Here is a 13,267-nt window from a genome sequence, read left to right on the forward strand (position 1 = left end):
GGGCCCTGCCTCCAGCCAGGTGGAGGAAAGGGACAGACGGGTTTACTGGGCTGTGTGGATTCAATGGCCTGGCACATCAGACCCACAGGAGCATAAGGCTCTAGTAGACACCGGTGCACAGTGTACCCTAACGCCATCAAGCTATATAGGGGCAGAACCCATCTGTATTTGTGGAGTGACAGGGGGATCCCAACAGCTAGCTGTATTGGAGGCTGAAGTGAGTCTAACCGGGAATGCGTGGCAAAAGCACCCCATTGTGACTGGCCCAGAGGCTCCGTGCATCCTTGGCACAGACTCCCTCAGGAGAGGGTGTTTCAAGGCCCCAAAAGGGTACGAGTGGGCTTTTGGTATAGCTGCCTTGGAGACGGAGGAAATTAAACAGCTGTCCACCTTGCCCGTCTTTCAGAGGAACCTTCTGTTGTGGGGCTGCTGAGGGTCGAAGAACAACAGGTGCTGATTGTTACCACAATAGTGCACTGGCAGCAATATTGCACCAAGACTCCCTGATTCCCATCCATAAGCTGATTTGTCGACTGGAGAGCCAAGGAGTGATCAGCAAGACTCACTCACCCTTTAACAGTCCCATATAGCCAGTGCAAAAGTCTAATGGAGAGTGGAGACTGACAGTAGTCTATCGTCATTTGAATGAAGTCACGCTGCCTCTGAGTGCTGCCGTGCTGGACATGCTAGAACTTCAATACGAACTGCAGTCAAAAGCAGCCAAATGATATGCTACGACTGATATCGCTAATGTGTTCTTCTCAACCACTTTGGCAGCAGAGTGCAGGCCACAGTTTGCTTTCATTTGGAGGGGCATTCAGTACACTTGGAATAGATTGCCCCAGGGGTGGAAACACAGCCCCACCATTTGCCATGGACTGATCCAGACTGCACTGGAACAGGGTGAAGCTCTGGAACACCTGCAATACATTGATGACATCATTGTGTAGGGCAATACAGCAGAAGTTTTTGAGAAAGGGGAAAAAATAGTCCAAATCCTTCTGAAAGCTGGTTTTGCCATAAAACCAAGTAAGGTCAAGGACCTGCACAGGAGATCCAGTTTTTAGGAATAAAATGGCAAGATGGACGTCGTCAGATCCCAATGGATTTGATTGATTAACAAAATAACAGCCATGTCTCCACCAACTAGCAAAAAGGAAACACAAGTTTTCTTAGGCATTCTGGGTTTTTGGAGAATGCATATTCCAAATTACAGCCTGATCATAAGCCCTCTCTATCAAGTGGCCCGGAAGAAGAATGATTTCAAATGGGGCCCTGAGCAACGACAAGCCTTTGAACAAATTCAAGAGGAGATAGTTCATGCAGTAGCCCTTGGGCCAGTCTGGGCAGGGCAAGATGTAAAAAATGTGCTCTACACCGCAGCCAGGGGAGAATGGCCCTACCTGGGCCTCTGGCAGAAAGCACCAGGGGAGACTCGAGGTCAACCCCTAGGGTTTTGGAGTTAGGGATACAGAAGATCTGAGGCCCGCTATACTCCAACTGAAAAAGAGATACTGGCAGCATATGAAAGCATTTGAGCTGCTTCAGAAGTGGTTGGTACTGAAGCACAGCTCCTCCTGGCACCCTGGCTGCTGGTGCTGGGTTGGATGTTCAAAGGGAGGGTCCCCTCTACACATCATGCGACTGATGCTACGTGGAGTAAATGGGTTGCACTGATCACACAAAGGGCTCGAATAGGAAACTCCAGTTGCCCAGGGATCTTGGAAGTAATTATGGACTGGCCAGAAGGCAAAGATTTCAGAATATCACCAGAGGAGGAGGTGACGCATACTGAGGAGGCCCCACTGTACAATAAACTACCAGAAAATGAGACGCAATATGCCCTGTTCACTGATGGGTCCTGTCGTATTGTAGGAAAACATCAGAGATGGAAAGCTGCTGTATGGAGTCCTATATGACAAGTTGTAAAAACTGCTGAAGGAGAAGGAGAATCAAGTCAATTTGCATAAGTAAAGGCCATCCAGTTGGCTTTAGACATTCCTGAATGAAAAAAAATGGCCGGTACTTTATCTCTGTACTGACTCATGTATGGTGGCAAATGCCCTGTGGGGGTGGTTACAGCAATGGAAGCAGAGCAATTGGCAGCACAGGGACAAGCCCATCTTGCTGCATTGTGGCAAGATATTGCTGCAAGATATTGGGTAGAGAATGTGGTTGTAAAAGTACCTCACGTAGATGTTCACGTACCCAAGAGCTGGGCCACTGAACAACATCAAAACGACCAGCAGGTGGATCAGGCTGCTAAGATTGAAGTGGCTGAGGTGGATCTGGACTGGCCACATAAGGGTGAATTATTTATAGCTCAGTGGGCCCATGACACCTCAGGCCATCAAGGAAGAAGAGATGCAACATATAGATTGGCTCATGATTGAGGGGTGGACTTGACCATGAACACTATTGCACAGATTATCCATGAATATGAAACGTGCACTGCAGTCAAGCAAGCCAAGTGGTTAAAGCCTCTGTGGTATGGAGGGCAATGGCTGAAATATAATATGGGGAAGCCTGGCAGATTGACTATATCACGCTCCCACAAACCTGCCAAGGCAAGTGCCATGTGCTCACCACGGTGGAAGCAACCACCACATGGTGGGAAACATCCCGTGCCCCATGCTACTGCCCAGAACACTATCCTGGGCCTTGAAAAGCAAGTCTTATGGCAACATGGCACCCCAGAGAGAACTGAGTCAGACACTGGGACTCATTTCCGAAGCAAGCTCATAGACACCTGGGCCAAAGAACATGGCATGGAGTGGGTATATCACATCCCCTATCATGCACCAGCCTCTGGGGAAAGCGAACGATACAATGGACTGTTAAAGACTACACTGCGAGCAATGGGTGCTGGGACGTTCAAACACTGGGATACACATTTAGCAAAGGCCACCTGGTTAGTCACCACTAGGGGATCTGTCAATCGAGCTGGCCCTGCCCAATCAAAACATTTACACACTGTTGAAGGAGATAAAGTCCCTGTAGCGCACATAAAAAACATGCTGGGGAAGGCAGTCTGGGTTACTCCTGCCTCGGGCAAAGAACAACCCATTTGTGGGATTGCTTTTGCTCAAGGACCTGGGTGCACTTGCTGGGTAATGTAAAAAGGATGGGGAAGTCCGCTGTGTAGCTCAAGGGGATTTGATTTTGGGTGAAAATAGCCAATGAACTGAATGGTATGATGTTAATTGCTATATCATACTGTATGTCATCACTTTTGTGATTGCTATATGCCATATCAATGGTATTTCAGTGAGAATTACCCAGATTAATGAAGAATGAACTTTGATGGAACCAAGCAAAGTGCAGCGGTGATGGAACCAGAACTGGCTTCAGCATGCAACAATCCAACACCACACACCACCTCTCCTGCCCTGAAGGGCTGTTATGACAGATGGAGCCCAAAGTCATGGACTAAATGAACTCAACGGACATTTTAGGTGGATGGCCCATAGACCAAGGGAATGATATCTATGTGTATATATCAAAAGACAGGGAAAGTGGTGGTGATTAATTGGAATGTATTAGAAAGAGTAGGACCTTGGCATGACGTGGATGGTATAGAATAAGAGGTGGATTCTGTCCTGGATTTGGCTGGGATAGAGTTAATTTTCTTCCTAGTAGCTGGTATAGTGCTGTGTTTTGGATTTAGGATGAGAATAATATTGGTAACACACTGATGTTTTGGCTGTTGCTAAATGGTGTTTACACTGGTCAAGGACTTTTCAGCTTCCCATGCTCTGCCGGGTGCACAAGAAGCTGGGAGGGGACACAGCCAGGACAGCTGATCCAAACTGGGCAAAGGGCTATTCCATACCATATGGCGTCATGCTCAGTATAGAAACTGGGGGGAGCTGTCCAGGGGGCAGTGATCGCTGCTCGGGGACTGTCTGGGCATCGGTCGATGGATGGTGAGTGGTTGCATCACTTGTTTTTCTCGAGTTTTGTTCCTCTCTCTCTCTCTCGTTGTTTTCCTTTTTGTTACAAGTTGTTGTTGTTGTTGTTATTATTATTTTATTTTATTTTATTTCAATTATTAAACTGTTCTTATCTTAAACCCATAATAAGAGTTTTCTTATTTTTGCTCTTCAGATTCTCTCCCCCATCCCACTGGGGCGGGGAGGGTGAGTGAGTGGCTTTGTGATGCTTGGTTGCCAAGTGGGGCTAAACCATGATGACCTGGCAAGAGTGAGGTGCTACATGAGTCTTGTCTCCCCAAGCGGCTACTGCAAAAATAATAAGGTGCTAAATACCCACTCCTTCTGGAAACATAGAGTTGTTAGTTGTTCTTTAACCTGCCAATGTCCAGCATGTTACTTTATAGATATTTTAAAGGATATTTAAAGGGATGTTTAGCAGTCTAGAGAGAAACCTTAACAGAACCATGATCTAGCTCTCTGTTGTAGGACTATGTAAATATTTTAATGTTAAAGCTAATATGAAGTAGACTGTACTTTAGGCTCTCTAGACAAGAACAAGGTAGTGATATGAGCTGCCTGGTAAGAATTACTGACATGGACTGCAAGTATCTCTTCTTCCTTTGGGCATTTTTTTTCCCCAAAAGTTAAGAGCTTGGTTGGTTACAATCAAAGCAATGCAGTACTTTCCATGTGATGAGTGTGTGAAGAGGTAACAAGTTCTTTCAGAAGCCAGTAAAAGATTACTTGGTAATTTCTGGTCTTCTACAAAATTTGGCCCTTTTACCTCAGTTCCCATACTTGTTTGATCTCCTACGTTACCTGTTTGTGAGGAGATTCGGTGCTGAGATTCATTGCCTGTTTCACCTGTAGGTAAAAGTCCTAATTGAGAAAATAGCTTTGTAGCTTTGATATAGCACAAAGTTGGCATAGTCTGCCTAACTTCTAGGGAAATCCTGTGAACACCCCCCATTACACTTTCTCTCCATAGTCTAAATAGGAGGATAGGGGTGGGACAGGGACCTTTTTACAGAGTCTCTGTATGCCCAGCTTTTTATTTAATGGAAACCAGGGCACTTGGGAAAAACAGTGATAGATGGACAGTGGTCATCCATCCACCTTCATTTATAACATAGGCAGGGTTTATATCCAGATCCAGAAATTAGGAAGTGCTTCCAGATCCAGCAATTTAAATGTCGTGTTAGAGTTTAAAATGTAGCAAGACTGCTAGGTGATATAATTATTCACAGCTGGATGCATGCAGCCCTGAGATTCCCACCTGTGTTCTCATTATACGTCTTGGTTGGCTGTACCTGAACCAATAGGAGTGGTATTGAGAGGCAGGACACATTAGCTTGGACACAACCTTACATTTCCCCAGCTACATGGTTTCCCAAACCATAATGTTTAACCAGTTTGGAGGGCAGGAAGATGTGCTTTCGTCCATTTTGCATCTGTTCAAAAAGAAATTACCCCAGATTCTTATCGAAGAAGTAAACAAATGCTCAGTCTGAAATTGCTTGCCCTGGTTATACGCTGGGAAAATGTAGTCTTATCTAAAAGTAGAAAATGTGGAGATTCTGCCTTGGCAAGCATAAGACAAAAAACTTCATTTTTCTCATAGAAGCTGGAAATGAGAGGGAGATAATTCTATTTTTAGAACAAGCAAGAAATAGGAACTTGAAATTTACCCTGGTTTCTAATACAGAAACTAGAAGCAGGTTAACTTATTGGCTAAAGTAATCTTGCATCTTCACTTTATTTCACTTTCTTGACAGCTTGAAGCCTGCTAATTTCTTGACTCCCAAAGCCTATAATATCCCTACCATATTATCAGATACCTATTGCCTTTTGGGCTTAAAAATGCAATAATATTTGTTTAAAAGTTGTTACAAGCAGTGACTGGAATTTTATACATTAATTAATATGTTTAAATATGCTTTGGAATACTCTTATTTATAGTTTATTGTAGAAAGCTGTACATTATATTTTCATGAGCTTTTCTATTCTAGCAGCTTGGCCATCATGTATTAAATATTGTTACATAGCTGTCATAATATTTTTGCTTCACTTAAGAAGTGAGAAAAAGATAGCTCATTCACAGTTCTCCTGTTCATGAAGTAGCATCATAAAGGGCAGGGTTATCTTTAATATGTGATGCTACCATCAGACTTCAAATACAGTACATTTTATGTTGTTGGTGCTAGAATCGGTCTTGGAAAGATACTTTTTATTATCATTACATGACTTTTTTAAGTTACAGAGCTATCCAAGCTCACAATAATTGATCACTGGCTATACTTGCCTTGTGGTGGTATAAGAAAACCTGGTTCCAAGGTCATGCAATAAGGGGTTTGAACTTTGAGGATGAGGAAAAAAGAACCCCAGATTTTTCTCCTTGAGCCAATGCATAAAATTGCAAATGAGGCTGGGAGTTAAAATGGAACTAAGTAGGATACAAGTTAAATTGTTTGAGGTTTGGATGGGAATTGATCTTTTCATAAGTCAGGAAAGCATAGACAAATCCTTAACAAGAAACAGCCTGGGCCTCATGTCTGAGGCAACAGGGAATGAACGGGTACTAAGCAGAGTAGGTTAGCCCAAGGCAGCTGTGCGGAAGCTGTGGCTGTTGGGGTATGTTCGGATTGCAGCAACTGGTAATGTTGTAGCCTGGCCATATTGTGAATGTGACACAAACCCACGTTATCGTCTTTGTGTAGATTGTGCGATTTAGAGCCATGTGAAACTTGCACAAACTGTAATGTCAAATCTATTTTGAATTTTAAATGTATATGATAAGAGTACATATGCTTACTGAAGTAAATATTTTTTTTTTCTCTCCCCCCCTTCCAATGTAACTCTGTGTATTATACAATAAGTTGAGGTGGCAGCTAAAGATATAATCATATTTGCCTTCATTATTAACACAGTTTAGTATTTTCTATCAGAATCTTGGAATTTTTCATAAAAAGTTTATGGAAAAGTAGTGTTTTCCCACATTTTGTAGCCATTTTTATTTGGGGACTTGCAGCACATACATGTGTTGGGTCAGGAACATAAAATTTGGAAGGAGCATTTCATTGACCATAACTGGGTTTTCTGAGCCTTTCAAATATTTAGCCTTGGCAATCTCAATAAAGCTAGTCACGGTTAAGCAGTTCCTTATTAACTAAATTATTTCCATTTCAGAGGAGTACAGGACTTACGCTAACATTAATCTTCCTATCCCTCAAGTTACCCTTTGTCAGGTACTCCAATTGAGAAAAAGGAAAAGTACTTCAGGATGATTCCACTGATGAACTGAAGAAAGCAGAAGCTGCCTTCTGAGAAAGCAAAGGAAAAATTGGGTCAAGGACAGCGGGGAGGGCAGTCACACTTCTGTCCGCACTGAGGATACAAGCTCCAGATTTCCTATATGTGATTTTTTTCAGGCCCAGTGGAAACTTATTTACAACTTGCTAATGCATTGCAGTTAAAGAATAAGTAGAAAATTATGTAAGTACTGGCATTATTGCAATAAAATGATCACCTGGGAATAAGACAGTATGTTCTTGGGTCTTTTTGGTTGTAAGGTCATTGGGTATATTGTTTTGTGGCACATACTTATACTTTAAACTAGGAGAAATCAAGTGCAACTTAGAGTTGCACTGATTAATACAGAAGAGCTTCAAGGAATCATGATTTATTCAAATGGGAGTAAGTCAGCTTTATTCATATGTGTCAAAGTTTCTTGACTGAAAAGTAGGTATCAATCTGTATTTCACTGAATGTGTGCTACCAATTTCTTTTTATGATTTCTTTCATATGACCAATGGCATTTCAAATTGTATATAGCTATTGTGTTAGAAAGTCAATTAGCATGATTCTTGTAATGAGCACAATGCTTCCAGACTACAGAGGGGTGATAGGAGGTATAGCCTGTAAAATAACAGACACCATTATTTAATATGGTTGTGTATACCGAAGTTGTCTCATCGCTGCTGTGATGGTTTGATTACCAGCTTTATTGTGTTCATATTTCAGCAAACACAAATACAAGGGCACAAATCATCAAGAGAAAGGAAAAAATAACACTACCATGCTACGTGCAACTTTTAGGTAGAGCCCATTGATTCTGAGGATACAAAATATTACACTGGTTGTGTGGAATTGTGGGACAAAAAGAGTACTGAGCAATTCGAGGAAGCAAAGGGAGTCTGCTTTTGACCTGGGTTCTGAAATATCATGAAAAATGTGTTAGAAAAGTTGGTATTAGCCAGTTATGTTGCTGTCAGGCTGTTTATCTTGAATTCCAGTTTTTCCCCTCTTCTGTGTGTCCCTTACACCTGGGGAAAGTTCCAAAACCCATCTCCCATTTCATCACCACTCTCTTTGGAGCCCTCTTTGAGGGAAGAGAAAGTCTGAGGCTAGGAAGCATACTTATATTCTTGCAAGTATATGCACATTCTTTTTCTTCAAGTCCTTTGTTGAGGAATATATTGTTTTGCACTGCAAACATAGACTTTTGGTTTAAGAGAAAGCTTTCTCTGGCATTGCACTGCTTGCATCCTTCATTTAGTGGCCCACATCTTAATGTGATGATAATCAGATAACATATACTGAGGTTCTGACCACTACTTTTTGTTAGGCCTTTGCTACAGTTTTTGGTGTGTTGCCTCTAAGGACACAAAGTTTGCCACCTCTGTATTTCTTCCACTAAATCTCTGTTCCTTCATTGTTTGTGCCTCCTCTGAAACTTTTGGAGTAGCTGAGTATTTTCCATTTCCATTTCTTCTTATTCTTTGAGCTTTTTGGTCTCTTTATGAAAAAAAGGAGGTCATATTTTATGTGGTGTTTTCAGTGAGGGAAAACCAGATTATCATCATTCCCACTTGACACAACTTCTTTATTTTCTGTTCATGATGTATTCTCCATTGTCACACTTAAATTACTTTCATTGGTTTATGTTATTTATCTTGCCTTCTGTAACTGGTTGACTAAAATTCTGTCCACCAATTGGTACCAATTGTACCAGTCTCACTAATTGTTTATACTGTTACAGAAAATATTTGTGAGAACAGGATTAATGAATTAGCCCATGATACCATTACAGCTGAAACATTGTATCAGTCTACTGAAATATTAATAGACTATGAGACAAGAAGGAGGGCTGGAGCTAGTAAAAATATCCAACAGATGAAAGTTTGAATAATCATGGCCATATGGGAATCTGCTGCCTTATTCTTGTAGCAACGCCGTAGTCATGGCTTCGCTTAGTTTTTAATATTTGCAATGAACTTTTTAATGAGCAGTAACAGAGGGATCGTTTAGTTCATTTGTTACTTAGAATTACAGCTTCTGGCTAGTATTGGGTTGAAAATAATTGTTTTATATTTCAAAGAGGTACACTGAATGTATTATTACACAAAGATGATCTAGTGAACTAATCTCATCAAAAGGATGACATTCCAAAATTTATGCTTAGTATGTTGTACAAAAACGAAAACAAAGTTAGATTTTTTTTACCGTTTTGAAATTCACTGGAATATTTTTATTGCAGACATGTTTTGTGGACAATATTTTTCAATATAAAAGGTGTTCTGCAGGCTTTTCAAAGATGAATTTTTCAAGAGATATGGTTTTGAAAGAACGTATATCTGTGCTTTTACACTTACTAAAATAAGTTTGTAGCTAGCAAAGTTTTTACCATCATTCAAATTGGTTTTGTCAGCAGTTGTTTTTTAACAGGCCATTTTCACAATTATTGTCCCTCAGACTTTCGGTGGTCTTATTTAACTGTTCTTCAGGCTTGTGCAGTTTGGGCAACCAAAGATTTCACATCTTCTGTACTTTAATTAAAATATATTTTTCCCCAGACTTTCAGGGATCTGAACTCACCTTTACTAAAAGTTGCCTTGCCCTCCTCTCATAGCTTCCCCAACACACCAAGTTCCCACTCAAAGGCCACGTCTACCACAGCAGTACTAACTGCCCTTGTAGCTTAGGCTTGGACAGACACTTAGTCCTTTCTCTGAACACCTGTGGGATCTTAACACCCGAGAGCCAGCAAGGCTCTCAGTGTTGGGGAGAGGAGCTGACAGCAGCATAGCCAGTGAGGTGCCCTTTCTTGCCTACTCAAGTTCTGCCATTTGGCAGAGCAGAGGCATGCGTGTTTCCTAGGAGAAGGCAGGTTGCGAGATCCAAGTATGAAAATCCACTGTGTGCTTGTCAGGTACAAGAGGTGAAGGCCCACTCAGCTGAAGATTTGCTGGTGAAATTAAGAGGGTTTTAAAATAAGGAGGTCATGGTAAGACCTAACTGGATAATATTCTGTTCTGTTTTCTATCTTGACGCTTGATTTAGTCAATTACCGTTGTATTAGATTGTTTTACTGAAATAATGATGATTTTTAGATGCTGTGTCATAGAATATTTGTGCTGTCAAGATTTGCTCTCTAAAGGAGCATTTAAATGGCAAATGTGATTTTAAATAGCTCTAGGAAAATAATAAAAACTCTAGATCTAAACATGCAAATAGCTGAGCTAATAAATGTTGTGCAAGTTACTCCCTGCCTTACAGAGAGTATGGGCAGAGCTGGCAGAGCAATTAATTGGACCTAAGGACCACTTCCAAGCACTTCTTTTTCTAAAGTGAATATAGAAATACCCAGGGGGTATAGCATAATTATTGCTGTGGTGAGATAGGCCTTTTATGTGATAAGGAAAGGACTTCAGTGTGTAAAGCTCAATCATTAACAGTGAAATAAGATTAGTAGCCTAGCCAGCTAGGAAGCTGGCCATCACTGACCTACAAACTGTTTTGATATTTGCTCTGTTCAGAATGAAGATTCTCACTGACTTCTGGGACTTTGAAACAGCCCTTCAGTCATTTGGTTTATGGTTGTTTGTAGCTGGCATTAAAAACATGTTTAGATTTTTTTTTTGTGAGAGTTTGGATCATGGAAATTCAGAAAAATGAAAAAAAAAATACATTGGAAAGACTTCTCCAGATATTAATCACTGCATATATGATATGGCATCATCAGAGTTCGGTGAAATTTCAGAAGTTAAATAAAACCAAGGATTTTGGATATCAAATATTCCATCTAAAGCTCATTGCAGTGATAAAATGTTGCATTCATTCACTTTTCACTGTAGGCAAAGTCAGATTTAAGGCTAACTGATATGATTCAAATGCCTTTTTCTGGCTCTGTGCACAAAACTCAATTTAGGTTTAATTATATCGCTCACCTGAGGCTTGTTATGGATGTATTTAAATGTTTGCAGAGGGGAAGAAAAACATAACTGTGTTAACAACTATCAGTGGTCTTGGGCTTCTAAAGAGGTTTAATGTTTCCTATATTTATTGAAATTATGCCAAGACTGAGGATGTTTACTCTGACTTTGGACAAAATCCTTCCTTTAACGAATGAAGTTCCAAAAATATTTTTTTTTCCTTTTTTCTTTTTTTTTTCCTTTCACTCTTCTCCCCCCCCCCCCCCCCCCCCGAATATTTTTGGTGTATTACTCTCCTGAATTGAAAGCTTATAAAAGTACTGGTCTGAGAAGCCTGGAATACAGATTTTCTGCTTTATTTGCAAAGCAAATAGGATAGGTGCTCTTCTTCCCAAGATCCTGTCAACACCACTTACAGACTTATTTTTTGCCCCCAGAAAATACACATTTACAGATGGACGTTTCTTGGGTTTTTTCTTTGTTTAGCCTTTGTGTTCCCTTTCAAATTTGTTAACCAAGAGAATAATTAGCAATGTATCATCCTCAGGACTTGTTGCTACACTTCACATAGCTAAATGCTTGTAAACTGGTAATAATTTATACTTTCTCTGGTCTGAATAAAACAGATTGATTTCAAGGAAAAAGGCCCTTGGTCCTCTCACATTTAGGTCACAGTCTGTTTTTGTTTTCATTTTTCTTGCTTTGGACTGGAGCACAATTATTCAGATTTTTAAAATTACATGTTGGTAGAAAAATATTTTATGTTATAATTTATATTTTGTACCAATAAGAAACCTTTAAAAAGAAACCAGTCTTATCTTCAAACTTCATCCAGAAAGGTTCTTCTGTAGAAACTCTGTTTTTACAGGCAATATAGATCTGAAATTCTGGGACTTGTAAAATGGCCCTACAGAATTTACTGTCATGACACAGGTCTGGAAACTATCTCCATGGTCACGGAATCCAATCATGTATTGTCAAATGCAACCTTCATAAGTTTATCAAGTCATGTAGGGATTTCTCACCTCTCCTATGCTACTGGAAGCATGGCCTTAGGGCTTCATTCATCTGATGATTAGAAATCTTTTTATGTGAGTCTACTTAAATATATCTATAGACGGCTTGTTCCTGTCAATGTTGCTTTTTAGCAGAAGTTCTTTTCTTGCGTATTTACCCTTTAATGCTTTTAAGGCAAATAATCTTACCCTGTCAGTTTGTATTTTTCTAAGCTAACCAAGATGAGCTAGTCTTGCAGGCTCCTTACTATGGTTCCTTTTATCTCACTCAACTTACTCTTTTATTGCACCCAGTTGCAGCTGAAAGATACCTGTTCAAGCACACTTAACCAGAATTTTGCACGGTACTCTATGCAAAATCTCTGGGTTTCTTGTTGTCTTTTTTTTCATTACTGTGTCAATGGTGGCTTGTGGATGTCTGAAAAATAACTTGCAGATCCTTTTCTTTCACCATTGTTTTCAACTGATAGACTTGCCATTTAACAACACTTCCTATCATTCTAGTCCTCACTGTTATCTTACTCTTCCTGTCTGTTATTCTGAATCTACTGAGTTCTGACATTACCTCTTAGCAGTGTGTCAACAACAATTTTTCTGTGACAACCTCATTTATGAAACCACCAAATAAAGTAGTCTGAAAGTCAGTTTCAGAGTAATATAACCAGTGATACTATTCCAACCTACTTCCAGCATCTGTTTAACTCCCTTCCAAACACCTGAATTTTAAGTCTTATTCTAATCATCAGCTTGTTTTATTTTTTCTAGCTAGATGTGGTCTGAGCTCTCCATATACCTGTTATTTTCCTCCTCCCTTTCTTTTTTCAGCAAGATTAATGGACACTCCTGGCTGCTGTGCTGCGCTGCAGCTGTTCGATTTCCTCTACCTCCTTTGAGCGCACCACGGTCCATGGTCTGTGTCCCAGCATGGGTACATGACCCAGTGCCAGGGAGCTAGTACAAACTAACCTGTTATCTTTAGGGTTCTATGAACTCCTACTGTATCAAATGCTTTAATGTAGCCCTTGTTCACAAAAGACCTTTACTGGTATAAATAGGTGAGTTACTTATAGTATTAGAAAGTGAGAACAAATTCTGCATAGAAGCT

Source organism: Mycteria americana, chromosome 3 (genome assembly GCF_035582795.1).
Source record: "Mycteria americana isolate JAX WOST 10 ecotype Jacksonville Zoo and Gardens chromosome 3, USCA_MyAme_1.0, whole genome shotgun sequence".
NCBI classification, from domain to species: Eukaryota; Metazoa; Chordata; class Aves; order Ciconiiformes; family Ciconiidae; genus Mycteria; species Mycteria americana.